The 18,639-nt window shown below is 41.5% G+C and overlaps 1 long non-coding RNA gene and 1 other non-coding gene across 2 annotated transcripts in view; one reads left to right on the top strand and one right to left on the bottom strand.

Moving 5' to 3' along the window:
- Positions 1 to 9,348: 9,348 nt before the first annotated feature.
- Positions 9,349 to 18,639, top strand: part of LOC144499130 (uncharacterized) — a 28,319-nt gene continuing 19,028 nt past the window's right edge. The window contains exon 1 of the long non-coding RNA XR_013498784.1: positions 9,349 to 9,443. This is a non-coding gene — a long non-coding RNA (uncharacterized LOC144499130). The remainder of the gene's footprint in view (positions 9,444 to 18,639) is intronic.
- LOC144499373 (U2 spliceosomal RNA) lies at positions 10,731 to 10,920 on the bottom strand. The gene has a single exon (XR_013498840.1). It is a non-coding gene; the product is annotated as a U2 spliceosomal RNA (small nuclear RNA).

The raw sequence follows: 18,639 nt of genomic DNA, 5'->3' as shown, positions 1-18,639 counted from the left end.
TTGTTGTATTGAGCCTTGCATAGTGCACAGCTATTGAATAAACCTCCTTGCTGAGTTTCAGGGAACCACAAGTTGTATTGCTTCCGACTACAGCTTAATAAATTGCCCAATACAGAATAACTTTGTCCGTCCTAGTGCTCCTATGTCGTTTTCTTCTTCTTAGGCAGTTCCTCAGGATTGAGGATGATTTGCTTCCACTCTGGTTCTAAGCGTTCTTGGGATGGCTGAAAGTCCAATGTGCATTATGCTATCTCTGCCACATACAGGGCAAGTGGTGCCTGAAGGGTTGGGTCGATGAGTTGTTTGGACATTTGTGCACTTCCTCCAGTACCTTGACTTCACCTCTGCATGTTCTTGATGAAGTCTCTCCATTCGTTTTGTTCTTTCCCTGATGACCCATGGCCATTTTTGTCAGTCACAAGCCAAAGACTCAATTCAGTCAGCAAGGATGTTTGACCTTGTCAGGGATGGTTTGAGGACATCCATAAAGGGCTTCTTTGTGCTCTAGAGAGTCCAACAACTTAAACAACAAATCGTGGGTAGATAGAGTGCAGGAGATCTAACAGCTCATGGACACCAACAGCAGGTTTCTTCAGTGTCCCAGATGACCTATGGCCCGAGCACTCAAAGATCCACCCCGTTAAGAAATAAGCATGGAGAGGAACTTATCAATGACAGGAAGTGCTCGCTGGAGAAAACATTTTGAAGAACTTCTTAACTGAGACTGCGTTTGATTTGAATGACCTCAACTCCATTCCTAAATATTAAATCGGTCTTCATGCTACCCCGGTTCAGAGTGACATTGAAAAAGCAAATCAAAAATTGAAAAATAAGAAGTTCTCGGGAGCAGATGGAATCCACGATGAAATTCTGAAACATGGCAAAGGTATACTCCTGGCACAGCTGCACAATCTTATATCCCTGATCTGGGATAAGAGCATATGCCGGAGGATTCCAGTGATTGTGACTATATATTCAAGAAGCAAGAGAAGTCCAATTGAGCAAACTACAGAAGAGTCTCACTGCTGTCTGATACAGGGAAGATTAATGTAAGGATCTGTAATGTCCTAACTATGTTATGGGTTGTGGGTTTCACAAAGAAAAAAAAAGACATTGGCCCTGATTTTACCTGCACGCCCGCCCCGGAATCAAGGTGGGCGAGGTTCGCAAAACGGCATTCTCCATTGGCCTCAGGTGCGATCTTACGAGCCTCGGCTGGGCGTGCCGGTAAAATTCCGGCCATAGTTTGCACATGTAGATTCAAACTAACAACAACAGATTTATTCTAGGAGTTCTTGTCTGTACAACGAGAAACTCAAAATAAAACAGCAGTCTGTGCAACACCCTAATGACATCACCATTAAATCATGTGATCAGTTCTTAAAGCAATCATGCAACTACTTAAATATGTAACAGGATCCACTTCAACTGCCTCCTCCCAGTGGCTTAGGAACTCCTTCCAAAGACACAATGCAGTTTTTGCCCATTGAGAGGCACCACAGACACGATCTCTATACAGCAAATTCAATAAAATGCAAAGAATAGCACCAACTGCTGTATATGGCTTTTTTATCCTCACACAAACCTTTGGCTCACAAATGCCCATGGAATATCCTCCTCAAATTTGGCAACCTTTAGAAACCTTCCTCCACCTAGTAGACAATGACATGCAAGCTGTGAACCTCGCCAACAGAACCACCATAATCTCAGTGAAGACTGGGATCAAATAAGGTGGTTCCATTGCACTAACTCTTTTCCCTATTTGCCTTGCTGCAATATTGCACCTCACCTCTAGCTCCTATGCAGCGCCACCCCCACTGTGGCTGCCTTTGAGCAGTTCTGGGCCTTGAGGGCCCAGCTTAGGACTGCTCCATAGACATCAATCAGTTTCTAAGTAAATCAAATACTTTTTCATATTTAAAAGCTTTTAAAGGGTACTTATTATTGCCCCTCTGCCTATAAAAACAGTTTAATTTTAAGGGCCTTCTTGCAGGTCCACAAACCAGCAGAACTAGTGGACACACTGCATGGTGATTATTTCAATTTAGGGGCATTGCCGGTTTTGTGAGTGGGGCTGACTTCGAGAAAAGTGGTTTTTAAACTGATGTAAAAAACTCATGGAACCTTGATCTGCACTGGACATAATTTGCTCTTGAAAGTTCTCAATCTTTCATGCTGGTTTAGCTGGTTTGGGTGAACTGTGCTGCAATTCTATTGGAAGCTTCATCCCATAATATGGGCTGTCTGTTTATCTTATATCATTGTATTCTTCAAACAACTCAGTGCAAGTTACAATTTCTCCTAACAAATCCCTCCTGACATGCTTCAGTGTTTTGCTGAATGGCCATGAACTCTGGTTCAGATTAATATTTAGCACAGAATCATGAGATTTCAAGGAACATAAGGTTGAAGTGAATATTCCTTGGCTTCTGCTGTGCGTTGATTCCTGATTGCCTGATGATTCTTCCCCTTTCCAGAATTTAAGGGGAACACCTATGTCAGTCTATGATATTGCACCAACATTGCATGCAAGTAGAATAGGAACACAGAAGCATAAGTAGGCCATTCAGCCTCTCTAGCCTGCCGTACTATTCAATTAGATCATGGCTGATCTTGAACGTTAATGCAATTTTTTCACCCTTTCAATTCCAATAATCAGTGCAGAGTTGCTTTCGTTGATTTTTTAAATAAAAATGTTCCTTTTATGTAAATAGACTTAAAAAATCTTGCCCCTCAGGCATGGGTAATTCATTTAATTTTTGTGAAAAGTTGTATTGATGGGAAGTTTATAATGTTTTTTGTACGAAACATTAAAAATTATGAATCGAAATGTCAACTGCAGCAAGACTTTCTTACTGCTGTTTTCAAATCCCCTTCCAGTAAAGGCTAACCTGCCATTTGCCACCTGAATTGTTTGTTAAACCTGCATGTTCGCTTTCAGTGATTTATGAACAAGGACACCCAGGTCCATTTGGACAACAACACTTGCCAGTTTCTCACCATTTAAGGAATAGTCTGCATTTCTCTTTTTTCTACTAATGTTGATAACTTCACATTTTTCCACTTTATATTCCATCTGCCATGTTCTTGCCCACTCAATCAACCTGTCTAAACCTCCTTGAAGCGACTTTGCATTCTCCTCATCACTCACATTCTCACCAAGTATTGTGTCATCAGCAAACTTGGAAATATTACGTTCTGTCCCCACATCCAAATCATTGATACAGATTGTGAAAAGCTGTGACCTAAACACTGATCCTTGTGGTAGACATGGTCTACCATCCTGAACACGATCCATTTATTTCAACTTTATGTTTTCTGTCTGTTAGCCAATCCTCAGTTCATACCATATTAGCACTGCTGCCTCACAACACCAAAGACCTGGGTTCAATTCTGGCCTTCGGTGACTGTCTGTGTGGAGTCTGCATGTTCTCCCTGGGTCTGCGTGGGTTTCCTCTGGGCACTCCATTTTCCTTCCATATTCCAAAGAGGTGAGAATTAGGTTGACAAGCTGTGCTAAATTGTTCCTTAGTGTCAGGGGGATTGGCATGGTAAATACAAGGTGTTACGGGGATAAGGCCTGGGTGGGGATTGTTGTCGGTGCAGACTCGATGGGCCAAATAACCTACTTCTGCACTGTAGGAATTATATGAATACCCCCAATCCAATGCTCTCTAATTTTGCTTACTATCCCATGTGTGGGACCTTATCAAAAATCACCTGAAAATCCAAATACACTAGATCCTCCTTATGTATTCTGCTAGTTACATCTTAAAAAAAACTCCAAACAAATTTGTCAGATATGATTTTCTTTTCATAAATCCTTTTTTCAGTAATATTAAAAAATGCATAATTGATGTTGAAATTCACAGCTCCTGTTTTCCTAAAATAAGCAGATTTTAGGTGTTTAATATGTTTTTTTTAGGATCCATGAGATGGGGGTATCCATTACACGGCTGCTTTGTCTTGGACAGTGTCGGCTTCTTAATCGGTGTTGAAACTGCACTCATCCAGGCATTGCACTTCTGACTTGTGACTTGCAAATGATGGAAAGGTTTTGTGCAGTTACAAAGTGAGTTACTTGTAACAGAATACCTAGCCTCTGACCTGTTCTTGCAATCACCTCACTCTCAGCCTACCATAATATTTAAAGGTCTGTCCCCCTATTAAAACATTGCCTACTAATAAGAGTACTGCTTCCAGTTTTCTTGTTTGTAAAAAGCACATTGCTTTTCACCATTAATATAAAAATAGATTTTATCTATTAATTTAAATGACTGATATATTCTATTTATTCTTCTGCACTGATGATAAAGCAACAGGAATCCTGAGTTGCAAGGGCCGAGGATGTTAGGTTGGATGATTAGCCATGGTAAATGTACAGAAGTGCAGGGATAGTCTGGGGAAGAGAGTCTGGGTAAGATGCTCTGTCAGAGAGTTGGTGCAGACTCAAAAGCCTGAATGCCCTCTTCTGCACTGTAGAGATTCTATTCTATTATCAATGTTTTCAAATCCTCCCCTTAATTGACAACACCAACTCCAGTGGGACTCACTTTATTGCCCCCTTCTTGTTTAAGATTTTAGTGTTCAAAATGATGGAGGGTTTTGATGGAAAGAAGCTGCTTCCATTAGAGGACACAAATTTAAGATAACTGGTAGATGAACCAGGGAGTGATGGCTTCTTCTATGCATTGTTATGATCTGAAATACAGTATCTGAAAGGGTGGTGGAAGCAAATTCAATATTAACTTTCAAAAGCAATTTGGATATATCATTGAGAAGGAAACATATGCCGGGCTATGGGGAAGGAGAGGAATGTGACAATGTGAATAACTCTCCCAGGCATGATAGGCTGAATGACCTCCTCCTTTATTGTGTGATTCTCATGGAAGGGTTTTCTTGCTGATTTTTATCCGTGCAGTTTTAGATGGATACAAGACTCAAGGGAGCAGTACAAATGGTGAGAGAATTTCTTTTTACCATTTTCTATTGGTCTTCTCCTGTTTAGTCATGAAATTATATTTAAATTCAATATATTTTCCATTATTTTCTCTTTACCTCTCTTGCGGTAATATTTCCCTTGATGCTATTAAAGCTAAATTGCAAATGGTGTACTTGCTTTCATAATTTAATAATTGAACCAAACCCATTGCCCTTTTTCTAGCATCCACATGTAACATACATAATGGGTGGAATTTTTCCATTTTTTTCCTATGTGTTGTCTCTGGTGGGAAAAGCAGCAAGCAGCCTTTCAGCTGCCATGTTGGATTTTTTCATTATATATTTTCTACCAATAGTTAAGGAGCAGTCCAGAATCTGCCCACCAGCAACCTCATCTCCTGAGAGATTGGGGCACTGTTTTAAAATGTGCCAGACACTGCCACCAATACTATTGGGGAATGACCCTCACCCCCCAGGGGAAAACCCCTTCAAATATTTCTGCTTACAGGCTACTCAGTGAGATGCATGAGAGCCAATCTCATAAATGGTATAGATTCAGCAAAGTCAAGTTATTAACTTAATATATTTATTAAAGCGTCAAATTTAATTCAGCGGTAGTACTCTCACCTCTAAAGTTTGATGATACTGTGCCTTTAAGAAATGTATTTGAGCCATGTTCTAGTGCAGGGTCTGTTGTAGTGGTTCTATGCGCTCAAAGTCATTCTGTCTACCGGCATATTGTTGCTGCAGCAGCAAAATTGCTTCGAAAGGCTAGAATGTTGGTTTTAATCTGAACTAATGCTGTTCTGCTGTTTCCCCCGGGACTTTGCAGAGTGGGGCATGATTGGGATGATCATGAGATGAGAAGCTGGACTTCACAGAATATTCAAGCTTAGATGCTGTTTTTAAGTCGAGAGAGAACAGTGTCTCTCTTTTCCTGTCTCTGAAGTTGGAATCTGGAATCTGCCAGGAGATTCTGCTGTATGACAGTGGATCTTTCTCTGAGAGTTATTGTTTATGAAGTTGCAGAGAGAGAGGCAACCCTTTCTGTCTCTGAAGTCTGGAGACTGTGAGCTGCCAAGAACTAAGTTTACTTCTCTGAGGTTTTGCTGTTTTGAGGATATACCCTTCTCTGAAAATTGCTGTCCAGAAGTGTTAAAAGGCAAAATAGCCAGCATCACGTGAGCATACTTGCTTTTGTGATAACTAATTCTGAAGGAGGGTGTATGTCTATGGGGTATTTCTTTGAATTGAATAGCTAGCTGTTAAGGATTATACTTTGCCATGTCTAAGTATTTTAATTGGTAAAAGTTATGCTAATTCTTTTTGTTATATTCTAACTGTGTTCTTAAATAAAGTTTGTTTTGATGAAAGCTTCCTAGTGGCTCAATTGAATCATACCTGGAGTGAACCACCTTATGCTTACTCTAATGCCAAAATCAAATGCAAAAGTTGAGGTCTAGGCTAACTGCATAATATACCTTGGGGTTTCTGGTGGACCTTAACAAACGCCTTTGTTCTCACCGAACTTCCACATCCTCATTAAGTCTAGGCCAACATTTATTCCTCAACTGACTCTACAAAAGCTTTTCTGGTTATCTATCTCATTGCTGTTGGGATCTATAATTCTCGGTGAACCTTGGAACGTCTGTGCATGTGTTGGCCAGGAAAGGGCCACATATGCAGAATTTGTTCATTTTCATAACATCACATTGGTGAGGTTTCAATATTCCTTTGGGGGGGGGGAATCATGTGGTAGGGTGGCCCTTTCATAACATTAAGATGTATTTAAATGAGGTTCCCATTCTGGGCAGGAACCACGTTATCTCACCAGTGAAGGGTGGGGAAAATCGTGAAATGTGATCTTGTTGGCAAGAATCCTGTTTCCCAACTCCCACAATATCGCCCCCAAGAGTTTCAATTTCTTTTTATTTCAAGGTAAGCCAGGAAAACAGGACAAAGCAACCTAAATGGTATTTAATGCAAAGCAAGATTAGAACAGGAAACATCTTTGATAAGTTTTAATTTTTTGAAATAATCCACTGTACAATTAAAATAGGCAAAAAATTTAAAATACAATTCAATTTATGAGCAGAGTGTGGAAATTATTTCATGCTAAATTAGACAGGGATAGAGAACAAGATTTTGTTTTAATTATCTTCACACTCTCCTCTTGAAAAATGGCATAAAATAATGATTAACAATTGGGTAGGCCATGACATGAACGCTTCTTTCCTGGCCATAGCCACCATGATATCAGCTGATAGTTGTTAGTCCTATATGGTGTAAGGGTTTTATCTATCCTATAAACCATAAAATGAGAGAGGAATGTGAGGAACTTATAGCACCAGAGATGATTGTTCCATTGGAAGTCAGCAAGAAGATAATAAAGGGGGTATTTTATCTCATCCTTGAAATATCATTCTTGTTTGTGGTTAATATTTCATTTTCATTGGTTATTGTTCTGTCATCTCTTTCAAAGACTCTATAGTGGGCATTTAGTGCCTGGGCACTGGTGAGTACTGGTTCACAAATGGAAAAGAAAGCTATCTTTAAATAGGGAAAATGCATCAAATGTTTGCACTTGAATTGTTAGCTATGAACTTGTCAAACTTTAATTCCTGCATGCTTTCAAGAGGGACAAAAGAGCCAACATCTGACAGAACCAGAGACTAATGGGTTAAATGTGAAAAGCTATCAACCTCCTTCCCTACACAATGCCACTACACTGACATTTGTCTGTAAAATGTTTCCATGGAATATCCCTGAAGTATTTTGAAAGCAACAAAGCTCTCATTATTAACAGATTATTGATTCAGAATGAACCTAATGTGGCATACAACCCACTCTCAGATAATTCGGCATTCATCCTCCAAAGGTGGCAATTAAAACTCTATCAATTGAACATCTAACATACCACATGCCACTGTCCCAGGTGGTTCTGATCTTTTGCCACAATTGAATGATAAAATTATGCAAAATAAAGATCAAGCATAATAATCAATGATTAGAGGGGGAAAGGCAGGTTTATACTCTATTTTAACATAATTGATTGTGTCTGTGGGATAATTGAACATTTTCCCCTCACCCCCCAAATCCCCAATAAATGGTTATTTAATTTGAAACAGCAGATGCCCCTGTGATTCTAACATATTAACATCAATGTATGCTTGAATGGTGACTAGCATATCTGCTAATTGTCTCCTGTGCTGGATTATCTCTTTATTGCCTGTGAAGTGCAGGGATAGATTTTCTATTTCTAGGCACAACTGGCTCTAACCTCCAAAGGTTTGCTCCTTTGCCTCAATTCAAGGAAGGAATCAGCCCACAATACTTCTCACACCACCCAATTCCCCTATCTGTAATGATTTATTCAGAGTCAAGCATTGAAGAGGTTTTCACTCAATGCTCAATAGCATTGCTATCATAATCAATTTACTGTGGGTTTCTGGTCCCTGAAGTTGGGACAAAATGGGAGTTCCTAGCATGTACACACTGACAGTGGGATCAGCTCAGCAGTTTTCCTGGTAGCAGCGCCCTGATTGGCCTGCCTACGGGCTCACTGTCCAACTAAGGATGACAGGCGGGCTTCCAATATTGCTGGTCAACCAGAGGACCAGCAGTTTCAGAGCGTTGGCAGCCCTACTGGGAGACGTGAGTATTGGTGAAGCAGGCCAGAGATCAAAAGGATATAGAGATAAGTTTAAAAAAAAATAAAAATCAGAGATGTCCAAGCAGCAGTCCCTTATGTATGAACCTCCTGTAACCCCTCTTTGGAGCATGGAATCTCCAACTCCAGCTGCAGGGACGCCATCTTTACGAATCTGCCTGCCTCCCCATGCATCATAATGCCAGCAGATTGGAAAACAGATCCTAACAAGAGTCTTTGAAGATTTAAATCGGCTGCCTACCTCTGCTCAGCAGGTAGCTGCTCTACATCAGGACCCGCTAGAGGGAAGTTTCCTCAGTGGCAGGACTGCATTGGGGAGCTACCCTGAAGTAACTCCCCCTATTTTCCCGGCACATTCCACCTCCCAGCCAGCTATCTTGGGGCCTGGAAATCCTGGCCAATTTAGTCATGGAGTGAAGTGACCTGTCTATCAAGTTATCCCTGAAAGCTTGATTTTCTGGCCACTATCAACATTACCTTGAATTAAAAGGTCTTAGTGGAATAATTCACATGAATCCCTCCCAGTCAATTTTCTATCTAGCATCGATATTCTGGAGAAGGGATTCCTTCCTAGTGAGCTGCTTTGGTAATTTCCATTACTCAAATGTGTCAACCAAACAAACGAGTAAAATGTTGCTGAAAGGAGAGACATATTGCCAAAGCTTTTTATATTGCACTTATAAGGACAAATGCCAGAATGCCAAATTTCTAATATGCACAATAATTTATACTACAGGAAAAGAAATGGTGATTGGTTGACAAGTCATCTTTGAGTGCCAAGGCATTGCCATGGAGAAAGCAATGGAGAACTATAGGCTCTGCAAGCTCCCAGGTAACATACCACATGCCACTGTCCCAGGTGGTTCTGATCTTTTGCCACAATTGAATGATAAAATTATGCAAAATAAAGATCAAGCATAATAATCAATATGGCCTGGACATATTCCTTTTGTTTACAGAGAGTAAATCTCTCTGTATATTTCCTTTGACTGCACCTTCCAAACCCACAGCCTCTACCACCTAGGGCAACAAATGAATGGGAACACCAACACCTGCAAGTTTCCCTCCAAACTACACACCATCCTGACTTGGAACAATATCACCATTCCTTCATTAGTCAAAATCCTGGAACTTTCTTCCAAACAGCTCTGTGGATGTACCTACATCACATGGTAAGTAGTCTCACAACATCAGGTTAACATCCAACAGGTTTATCTGGTAGCACGAGCTTTCAGAGCACTGCTCCTTCATCAAGTGAGTGCCATCAGCGCTCCGAAAGCTCGTGCTACCAAATAAACCTGTTGGATTTTGACCTGGTGTTGTGAGACTACTTACTGTGCCTATCCCAGTCCAACGCTGGCAACTCCACATCATACATCACAATGGTTCAAGAATGCGGCTCACCACCAATTTCTCAAAGTGAGTGGCAGGGTGGCACAGTGGTTAGTACTGCTGCCTCACAGCACCAGTGACCTGGGTTCAATTCCAGTCTTGGGTGACTGTCTGTGTGGAGTTTGTATGTTCTCCCCGTGTCTGCATGGGTTTCCTCCGGGTGCTCCGGTTTCCTCTCACACTCCAAAGATACGTGGGTTAGGTGAATTGGCCAAGATAAATTGCCCCTTAGTGTCAGGGGGATTAGCAGGGTAAATACATGGGGTTATGGGGATAGGGACTGGGTGGGATTGTTGTTGGTGTAGGCTCGATGGGCTGAATGGCCTCCTTCTGCACCGTAGGAATTCTATGATTCTAATTAGGAATGGGCAATAAATGCTGGCCCAGCCAGCAATGCCCACATCCTGCGAATGAATAAATAAAAATATGTCACTTCTTGCCAGCATAAATGAGCCATGTTACAAACTCATTATCTTAAATTGGTTGCTATTAGTGCACTCACTATTGTTCAGCAAGTGCTGCCCCATATGAAGAATTGCATCTAACATAGACTTACACATGGAGTTTCAGCTCAATCCATTCAGAATAGGATTTGAACACAAAGGGCAGGATTTTTAAAATTCCAATTCAATCAAATCAAGTCCAATTCAGACTCTCAACAAGTGAGACATTCCCGATCCAAGCTGACAAGACAGGGCTCTCATCTCCTGTCTTGGGCTTGATCTACATGATCCAAGCTGATTGGAGTAGGCATTGCATCTTCTCCAAGGCTTGATCTCATTTGCATCTTAGCCAAAAGGCCGAGATGCCGCTTTAAAAAATTGCTTCAAATGAAGCTAAAATGTAACCTAATGACTTCAACCAAGTACAGCATGTTGATACTACACTTGATCTTAGCCAAAAGGCCGAGAAGCGATGAAGGGCAGGATTATGCATTTCACTGGGGTTGGCAATATTAGAATGGAACTAATGATAGCATTGGATCTGTTGTAGTGTGACCAATGGTAACAAGTTGTAAGGGTCAGCTGACCCAATAAACTATATAACCAATGACAAAATGATGTAATGATCAGCTGACCAGCTGACTCAGCATAAATAAGAACCTGTTGGGAATTGTTGGAGAGCTTGGAATAGCCCAGGGTGAGGCCTGAAGTGTTGGAGTTTCTTTGATTCATCTGTTGGAGTATTTTGTTTAATTTTATTGCCTATAACTGAAGAATACCTTCTGCTGGATGAACAGCTGACCCCACCCCAGTGAAAATGTTGATGGCAAGCCTACTCCCTCCCCCTCCAGCAGGTTGTCCCATGGCCATTTTACACTCCTTCCCTCCCCAAATCCCCAAGTGCAGTATGCTGCACTTTTAAGAGCTGCTGGCAAATCAAGTGGCCAACAACTGTCTGGTTCCAACAGTGCCACTGGGAGCAGTTGCCATGACTGGGACTACATATAACCACAACAGTGACCTTCGCTAGAGCTGGATGGGAAGTTTGGAGAGTTTTAAATTCACCTGGCTAGGAGGCCCTGTTGAGGGAGGTGAGGGCCAGAGTGAACTGGCCAGGGAAGAGTGGAAACCTGGGAGGTGTACAGTGGCTGGGCTTGGCTGGGCTGGACTGGGCTGGGCTGGGCTGGGCTGGGCTGGAGGGAGGGGGGTGTGTGGGCAGAGCTTCCTAGTGTTTGAGGGGGGGGGGGGCTCCAATGGGCCCAGTGAAGGAAAAGTCCCTTTTCCCAATAATAGCCCAAGACATGAGTCCTATCAGCCTTCAAACTTGGTTCCAGCCTCACTTGCTTTGGCAAAAATTGTTGGGGGGTATGGGAGCAGACAGGGTAGGCACCTATGATATTACTTTTATGTTGTCCATCCACTAGGGGATTTTCTCAGAAACTTCATTGCAGTGTTAATGTAAGCCTACTTGTGACACTAATAAATAAACTTTAGACTTTAAGCCTGCCAACCTACCCCTCGCATTAAATTCTGCCCAAAATGTGCAATTCTGGTACAGTAATTCAGAAACCATGCACTTTTCACTATGAATATTTTTGAGCATCTTTTGCAGCTTTACTGAGGCTATGCCATGAAATGTGCAATGTGCAGAAATATCACAGAAGAAATTGAGTGTACATTAAAAGCTGGATTTTTTTTTAATGGTCTGTCCCTTGTGCTCATTTGTAGCATCCACAGTCAGCCATTTGGTCTGAAAATCTAACTACAGGATATTGCAGCCAAATAGCAAAACACCAGTCATTATTGATGGCAATATTTGTTGTAGGCAGAGCAGCCACACACTTCTAGCAGCAATTTCTAGGCAATGTTGTAGAATTCCTTATATCCCCAATATTCAACTTGGGGCACTAATTGCATTGGTCCCACTACCATGTTGCATGAACTCAGGACATTAAAGTAACTGTTCAATCCCTTTGAATTTTCTAACAATTATGTCGCTGAATGTGATAGGAATTCATTGTGCAAACCGGAAGACATTGAGGGTGCAGTCAATGTGAAATTTGAAATGATTTGTCATTGTGTAACTGACACTCTTGCATGCTGCCATTTATTTTTAAGTTACTGCTTCTAATATCTAATTACTTTGATAGAAATTATGGTGCCAAGGAATCATGGCTGCACTTTACACTAAGATTGGTGACAGAATTTGTAAGGGCAGGGCTACCAATTGACCACAACTGCATGAGGCTGGCAGGCATATATGTAACTAAGAGCTCATCTTGGCTTCCCAGTTCCAAAGTACTGCCAGCTATTGGAGGTGGGTCATTCCAGTTCCCATGCAGAGACCCCATCTTCTACTCCCATAGGGTTCCTCTTTGATCGTGGCCCTTGAAAGGGGGTGTTTCCTGAGGGCCATGTGATTGGTGAGACCCTATGGATTGTCCCAGTGAGAAGTTGAGCCAATCGGCAGGAGGGAGTGTACCACTGGCCGAGGAGGGACTTGCGGTTGGAGCCAGGTAGTCTAGTAGAGCAGTTGCATTGTAATTTAGTCTGACCTTGTTGTATATGTATATTATTCTTTATTTGACAATAAAGCCTTTCTTGATTCAAGCCACATCGATTCGCCCTTGATCTATTACATTGACAATGAGGCAAAACATCAAAGTTGTTGGGGATCTCAGTGTCCAGATAGAGGGGGAGGAGACTTGAGCTTCGAGAGTAAGAAGAAATAAAGTACACTCACTTAGCATTTTCTATGATCAGAAAAATTGAGCCACTTGATCCTGAAGTAGAGAATTGGGGACAGTACATAGAAGAACAGCGTTAGTTCACCAGATCTTAATTACAATTTGAAGAGGGAGATTTACAGATTGCCAAATGCTTGTAAATTTATGGCTCCAAATTAGAATAGAAGGGAATACCTCATGTTTTTCTTTTATACTTGAGACACTTGGAAACATAGGCCGGAATTATTCGGCCATTCACGCCCTGCTTCTGCTGCAAGCGAAGGTGGATAATTTGGTGCTCAGCCAAATTTACATTAATTGCAGCGGGACCAGAAAATCCCATTGGCATGAACGGCTGGAAAATTCCACCCATGGGGCGAATTTTACTGTCCCGCCCACCACGGGAATCGGAGTGGGCGAGGGGCAGATCATGGAAAGGTCTGTTGACCTTGGGTGGGACTTTCTGTTTTGGGGCGAGTGAGGCCGGAAAATTTGGTTCGTAACGTCTGGCGAATGATCACTACTTTTATAGAGATAAACGATTTGAGAAAACAGTTTGCCTTGACATTTTCAGATCTGCATGGATGCAAAATTCACGTTCTTTCGCTCATATCGCTTTCTCTCTGTCTTTCCTTTTCCTCTCCATGTGATATTAATGTTCTTGTGAGCGATCTGTCCTTACAGCTTTTGTCAACAACCACTCGCCAAGTCCTCACCAAAGACATGCCTCTTAAAAGCAGCTGCTTCTGCCCAGTTTTAGGGAAGCAGGTGTTAGACCACCTACCAGCACTGAATGCCTTTTTATTGCTTTTATAAATATCATGCAGGTTTGGCTGCACAGACTCCAGTGAGTACTTGCAGGTGCTGAACAGAAGTGATAATGGACTGGCATAGTCTTTCACACTTGATCTTTGGTATGTTGTCAGGATGATTTATTTGTCTTAACCTTTATGTTAAATACTTGGCAATGGACTACAATAATTATGTACAAAAGATTAACCGGCTGTGACACCACAGTTTGCAATAATTAAAAAATAATTATATTTACTATGACGGCACACAACTGTCATTCTCCAGTCTGTTTATGTGCTAATTTCTTTTTAATATGTCATAAGATTTATTATGAATACATTAGGCCGGATAAGATCAACCTTTAATTTCCTTTCATAAGGATTTAATAAAATAACAAAAAGGGACAGACAGGAAATACAGAGAAGGTGGGTCTTATGTTAGACAATATAATAATATGGATAGTTCAAAACAATCCCATGTCTTTTGTAGTGTATGAAAGAATATTCCATGCAGCATTTATATATAAATTATCAAAAGGCTCCACAAGAAAAATGAAAATAGCACATTTGTAAAGATCATTCAAAAGACAAAATAATAAAAATCAAACAGGACCCCATAATTATTTTAATGCAGTTTCCTGTTCTTTAAAGTTAAAGAGGAAAGATGGGAGCCATTTGTCTGTCTTTGTGAGTGCTCAGAAAGGTAATCTATAAAATGCAGTAGACCACACTGATGCCAACTCATAAAACTTGAGCTGTCTGATTTGAAACTATTAATACAGTAACGTGGAGTTTGCTCATTACTCAGTGGCACCTTTGTTGACCAGCTCTGATCTTACATTAGTCAAGCTGGCTAAAGTTGCAACACACAAAATTTGAGTGTAAACATGCCCTATAAATCTTTCACTGCAAACTCAGCATATACACCTATACAATAGATACAAACATAGATGGAACATGAAAGGCTTGTAGTCAGTATTCCATTGTAATGGATCAAATTAATCTGGTGGAAAGAATTGTTGGGCTTTCCTTACACATTCCTTTGAACAAGGGTATATTGTTGAAAAATTTCAGTCCCTGCATCTAAGGAGGATTGGAAGATTATTGCTAGTGCTCCCATAATTTCTACCCTTACTTCCACCAGTTTCCCCACATGCATCTCATCCAGTCCTGGTGACTTTAAGTTCTCCCAGCCTATTCAATACCTCCTCCTTCACTATGACCTGGGTAGCATCTTCTTCCGTGGTAAAGATAAATGCAACAAATTCATTTAGTACCCAAGCCAAGCTCTCTGTTTCTGCTTGGAAATCCCCTATTTGGTATATAATTGGCCTTACTCCTGTTCTTACTCCCTTTAACTATTTATATGCTGAGAGAAGACTTTTGGCTTTTCTTTTATGTTAGCTGTTAGTCTCTTCTCACAATCTCTCTTTGCTTCTCTTATTTCTTTTTCATCTCCTCTCTGAACTTTCTATATTCAGTCTGGTTTCAACTTGTATTATGCACCTGATATCTGTCACATACACCCTTTGTCTTCTTCATCTAGTTCTCCATCTCTTTTGTAATCCAGGGAGGTTATCCTACCGTTCCCCCTCATGGGAATGTACCTTGACTGTACCCAAACTATCCCCTCCTTAAAGGCAGCCAATTTTGCCTGCTGATCTTTGATTTCTATTTACCTGAGCCAGATCAGTTCTCATCTAAATTAAGTTGGTGTCCCCCCATCCATTAATTATTTTCACTCCAGATTGCTCTTTCTCCTTATCCATAGTGAACCTAAGCTTTATAAATTACTGTCTGCCAACATGTTCCCCTATAACACTTGATCTATTTGACCCACTTCATTCTACAGAACCAGATACAGCAATGCTGTAACTCTTCATAGTTTCCTTGTAATTGTGTTCTTCTCTTTCTTTCCTACAAGCTGGTAGTCTCTCGAGTACATGCAGTAGTGTAATGGCACTTCGACTGTTCCTTCGCTTTAATCAAGTAGATTCTGTCCTTGATCCCTCCAAGCTATCTGCTCTTCAGCACTGCAATGTTCTCCTCAATCAATACTGCTATCCTCCTTTTTTCCTTGCCTGTCTTTCCTTAACACTTGTAACCAGGAATATTTAAGACCTAACCCAGTCCAATTTGAGTCAGGTCTCTGTTATCATCACAGCATCAAATTCTCATGTGGCTATCTTCTCCAGCAATTCACCAACCTTATTTGCCACATTTGGTATGATCACACATGTGCATAGTAAACCTAATTTAGAACTTATTACATACCATCTCACTTTGTCCCACATAATATTTTCTACTCTAGCATGATCTGACTTTCCCAATTATTTGTGCATCTTTCTTTTCCTCTCTAATGTTACCTCTTGATTTCCACAGCCCTGTCAATTTATTTAAAACCCTCCCAAATAACACCAGCAAATGATTGGTCCCAGCCCTGTTCAGGTAGAACCTGTCTGGCTTGAACAGACCCATCTCCTTGAGTCCCAATGTCCTTGGAATTTAAAATCCTTCCTACTAGACCATGTCTCCAACACGTATTCATTTTCTCTTTGTTCCCATTTGTGCATGGAAATAGGAGTAATCTGGAGATTACTATATTTGAGGCCCTGCTTGCTAATTTCCTGATTAGCTTCTTAAATTCTGACAGCAGGACCATATTCCGCTTTCAGTCTATGTTGTTGGTACCAAAGTGGACCATGACCACTGGCTGTTCAGCCTCCCTCTCAGGGTGCTCAGCAGCTGTTTAGTGACATCCTTGAACAGCAGGAAGGCAACATTTCATCCTGGATTCACATCTGTAGCTTCAGAAACACCTGTCTATTCCCTGAATGTTTGAATCTCCTACCACTATTACTCTTTGAGTCTTCTTTATGCCTCCCACCCATCTGTACAGCGGAATCAGCCATGGTGTTATGGACTTGACCTTTGCCCAGATGAACCATTACTTCCATCAGTATTCAAAGCAGAATACTGGTTGACAAGAGAAATAGAACTCCTGCATTACCTGCCTGTTTCTTTTTGACTGTCTGGTGGCCACCAATTTCCTCTGTCCCTGCATACAGAATAGTTGTGGGATGACCACATCTATAAATGTGTTATCTATAAAACTCTTAACCTCACAGATGCACCACAGTGACACCAACTGCCCAGAGCTCAAACAACTGCAAGTGATGACGCTCCCTGCACGTATTGTTATCCAGGACATAGGAGGCATTCTGGAGTTCCCACATTGCACAGGATATGCGCACTAGAGTTTATCATAGAATGCATAGAATCCCTACAGTGCAAAAGGAGGCCATTCGGCCCATCGAGTCTGCACCAACAACAATCCCACCTAGGCCCTATCCCCATTACCCCACATATTTAGCCCGCTAATCCCTTTAACCTATGCATTTGAGGACACCAAAGGGCAATTTAGCATGGCCAATGCACCTAACCCGCACATCTTTGGATTGTGGGAGAAAACCGGAGCACCCAGAGGAAACCCATGCAGACACGGGGAGAACATGCAAACTCCACATGGACGGTGACCCAAGCTGGGAATTGAACCCAGGTCCCTGGAGCTGTGAGGCAGCAGTGATAACCACTGTGCCACCATGCCACAGTGGTTTGCATCACTTGCTCTTCGTATGATGAATGGCTGAGGACTCTGGGTTTGCACTCATTGGAGTTTAGAAGGATGAGGGGGGATCCTATTGAAATTTACAGGATACTGCAAGGCCTGCGAGTGGATGTGGAAAGGATGTTTCCGCTAGTAGGAAAAACGAGTACCAGAGGGCACAACCTCGGGCTGAAGGGACGATCCTTTAAAACAGAGATGAGGAGGAATTTCTTCAGCCAGTGAGTGGGGAATCTGTGGAACTCTTTGCCGCAGAAGGCTGTGGAGGCCAGGTCATTGAGTGTCTTTAAGACAGAGATAGATAGGTTCTTGATAATAAGGGGATCAGGGGTTATGGGGAAAAGGCAGGAGAATGGGGATGAGAAAAGTATGAGCCATGATTGAATGGTGGAACAGACTTGATGGGCCGAGTGGCCTAATTCTGCTCCTATGTCTTATGGTCTTATGGTGCCATCAGGCCAATTCCTCTATCTATTAGATAATAAATGTTCCTATTGATAATGCTTGCTGCTAATAAACCTTCAACTACGAATAATAAATCTTACTAACACTTAAAAATCTTACAATTTAAAAATGAAAGTAAAAACCAGTTGCTCACTTCCTTTTTGTTGGCAGGATTTAAATACAGGGAAGCAAACTGAATGCTCTATTATGATTATTACCTTTGAGATCCTGCTTGCTAGTTTCTTTCCTGTCTCCTTGAAATCGGTCTGAAGGATCTCTTCCCTTTTTCCATCCATTTCATTGGTAAATATAGACCATGATTACTGTCTGTTCACCCTCCCCCCTGAGTACCCTGTAGCTGCTCAGCAAAAATCTTGATTGTGGCACCAGGGAGGCAATAAGCTATCTTAAATTAGTGATTGTGGCCAGACAAATGCCTGATGTTCCCCTAATTATGCACTATCACCTCACTATTGCCTTCCCAATATTCCCCCTGCCTCCTTGTGCAGCTGAACCAGCCATGTTGCTGTGGACTTGGTTCTGGCTACACTCCCCAGAGGAACAATCACTCTCTGCAGTATTCAGAATTGATTACCAGTTGGAAAGT

The sequence above is a fragment of the Mustelus asterias genome, chromosome 9 (assembly GCF_964213995.1).
Source record: "Mustelus asterias chromosome 9, sMusAst1.hap1.1, whole genome shotgun sequence".
In the NCBI taxonomy this organism is placed as follows: Eukaryota; Metazoa; Chordata; class Chondrichthyes; order Carcharhiniformes; family Triakidae; genus Mustelus; species Mustelus asterias.
This window is presented reverse-complemented; position numbering and strand designations above follow the sequence as displayed.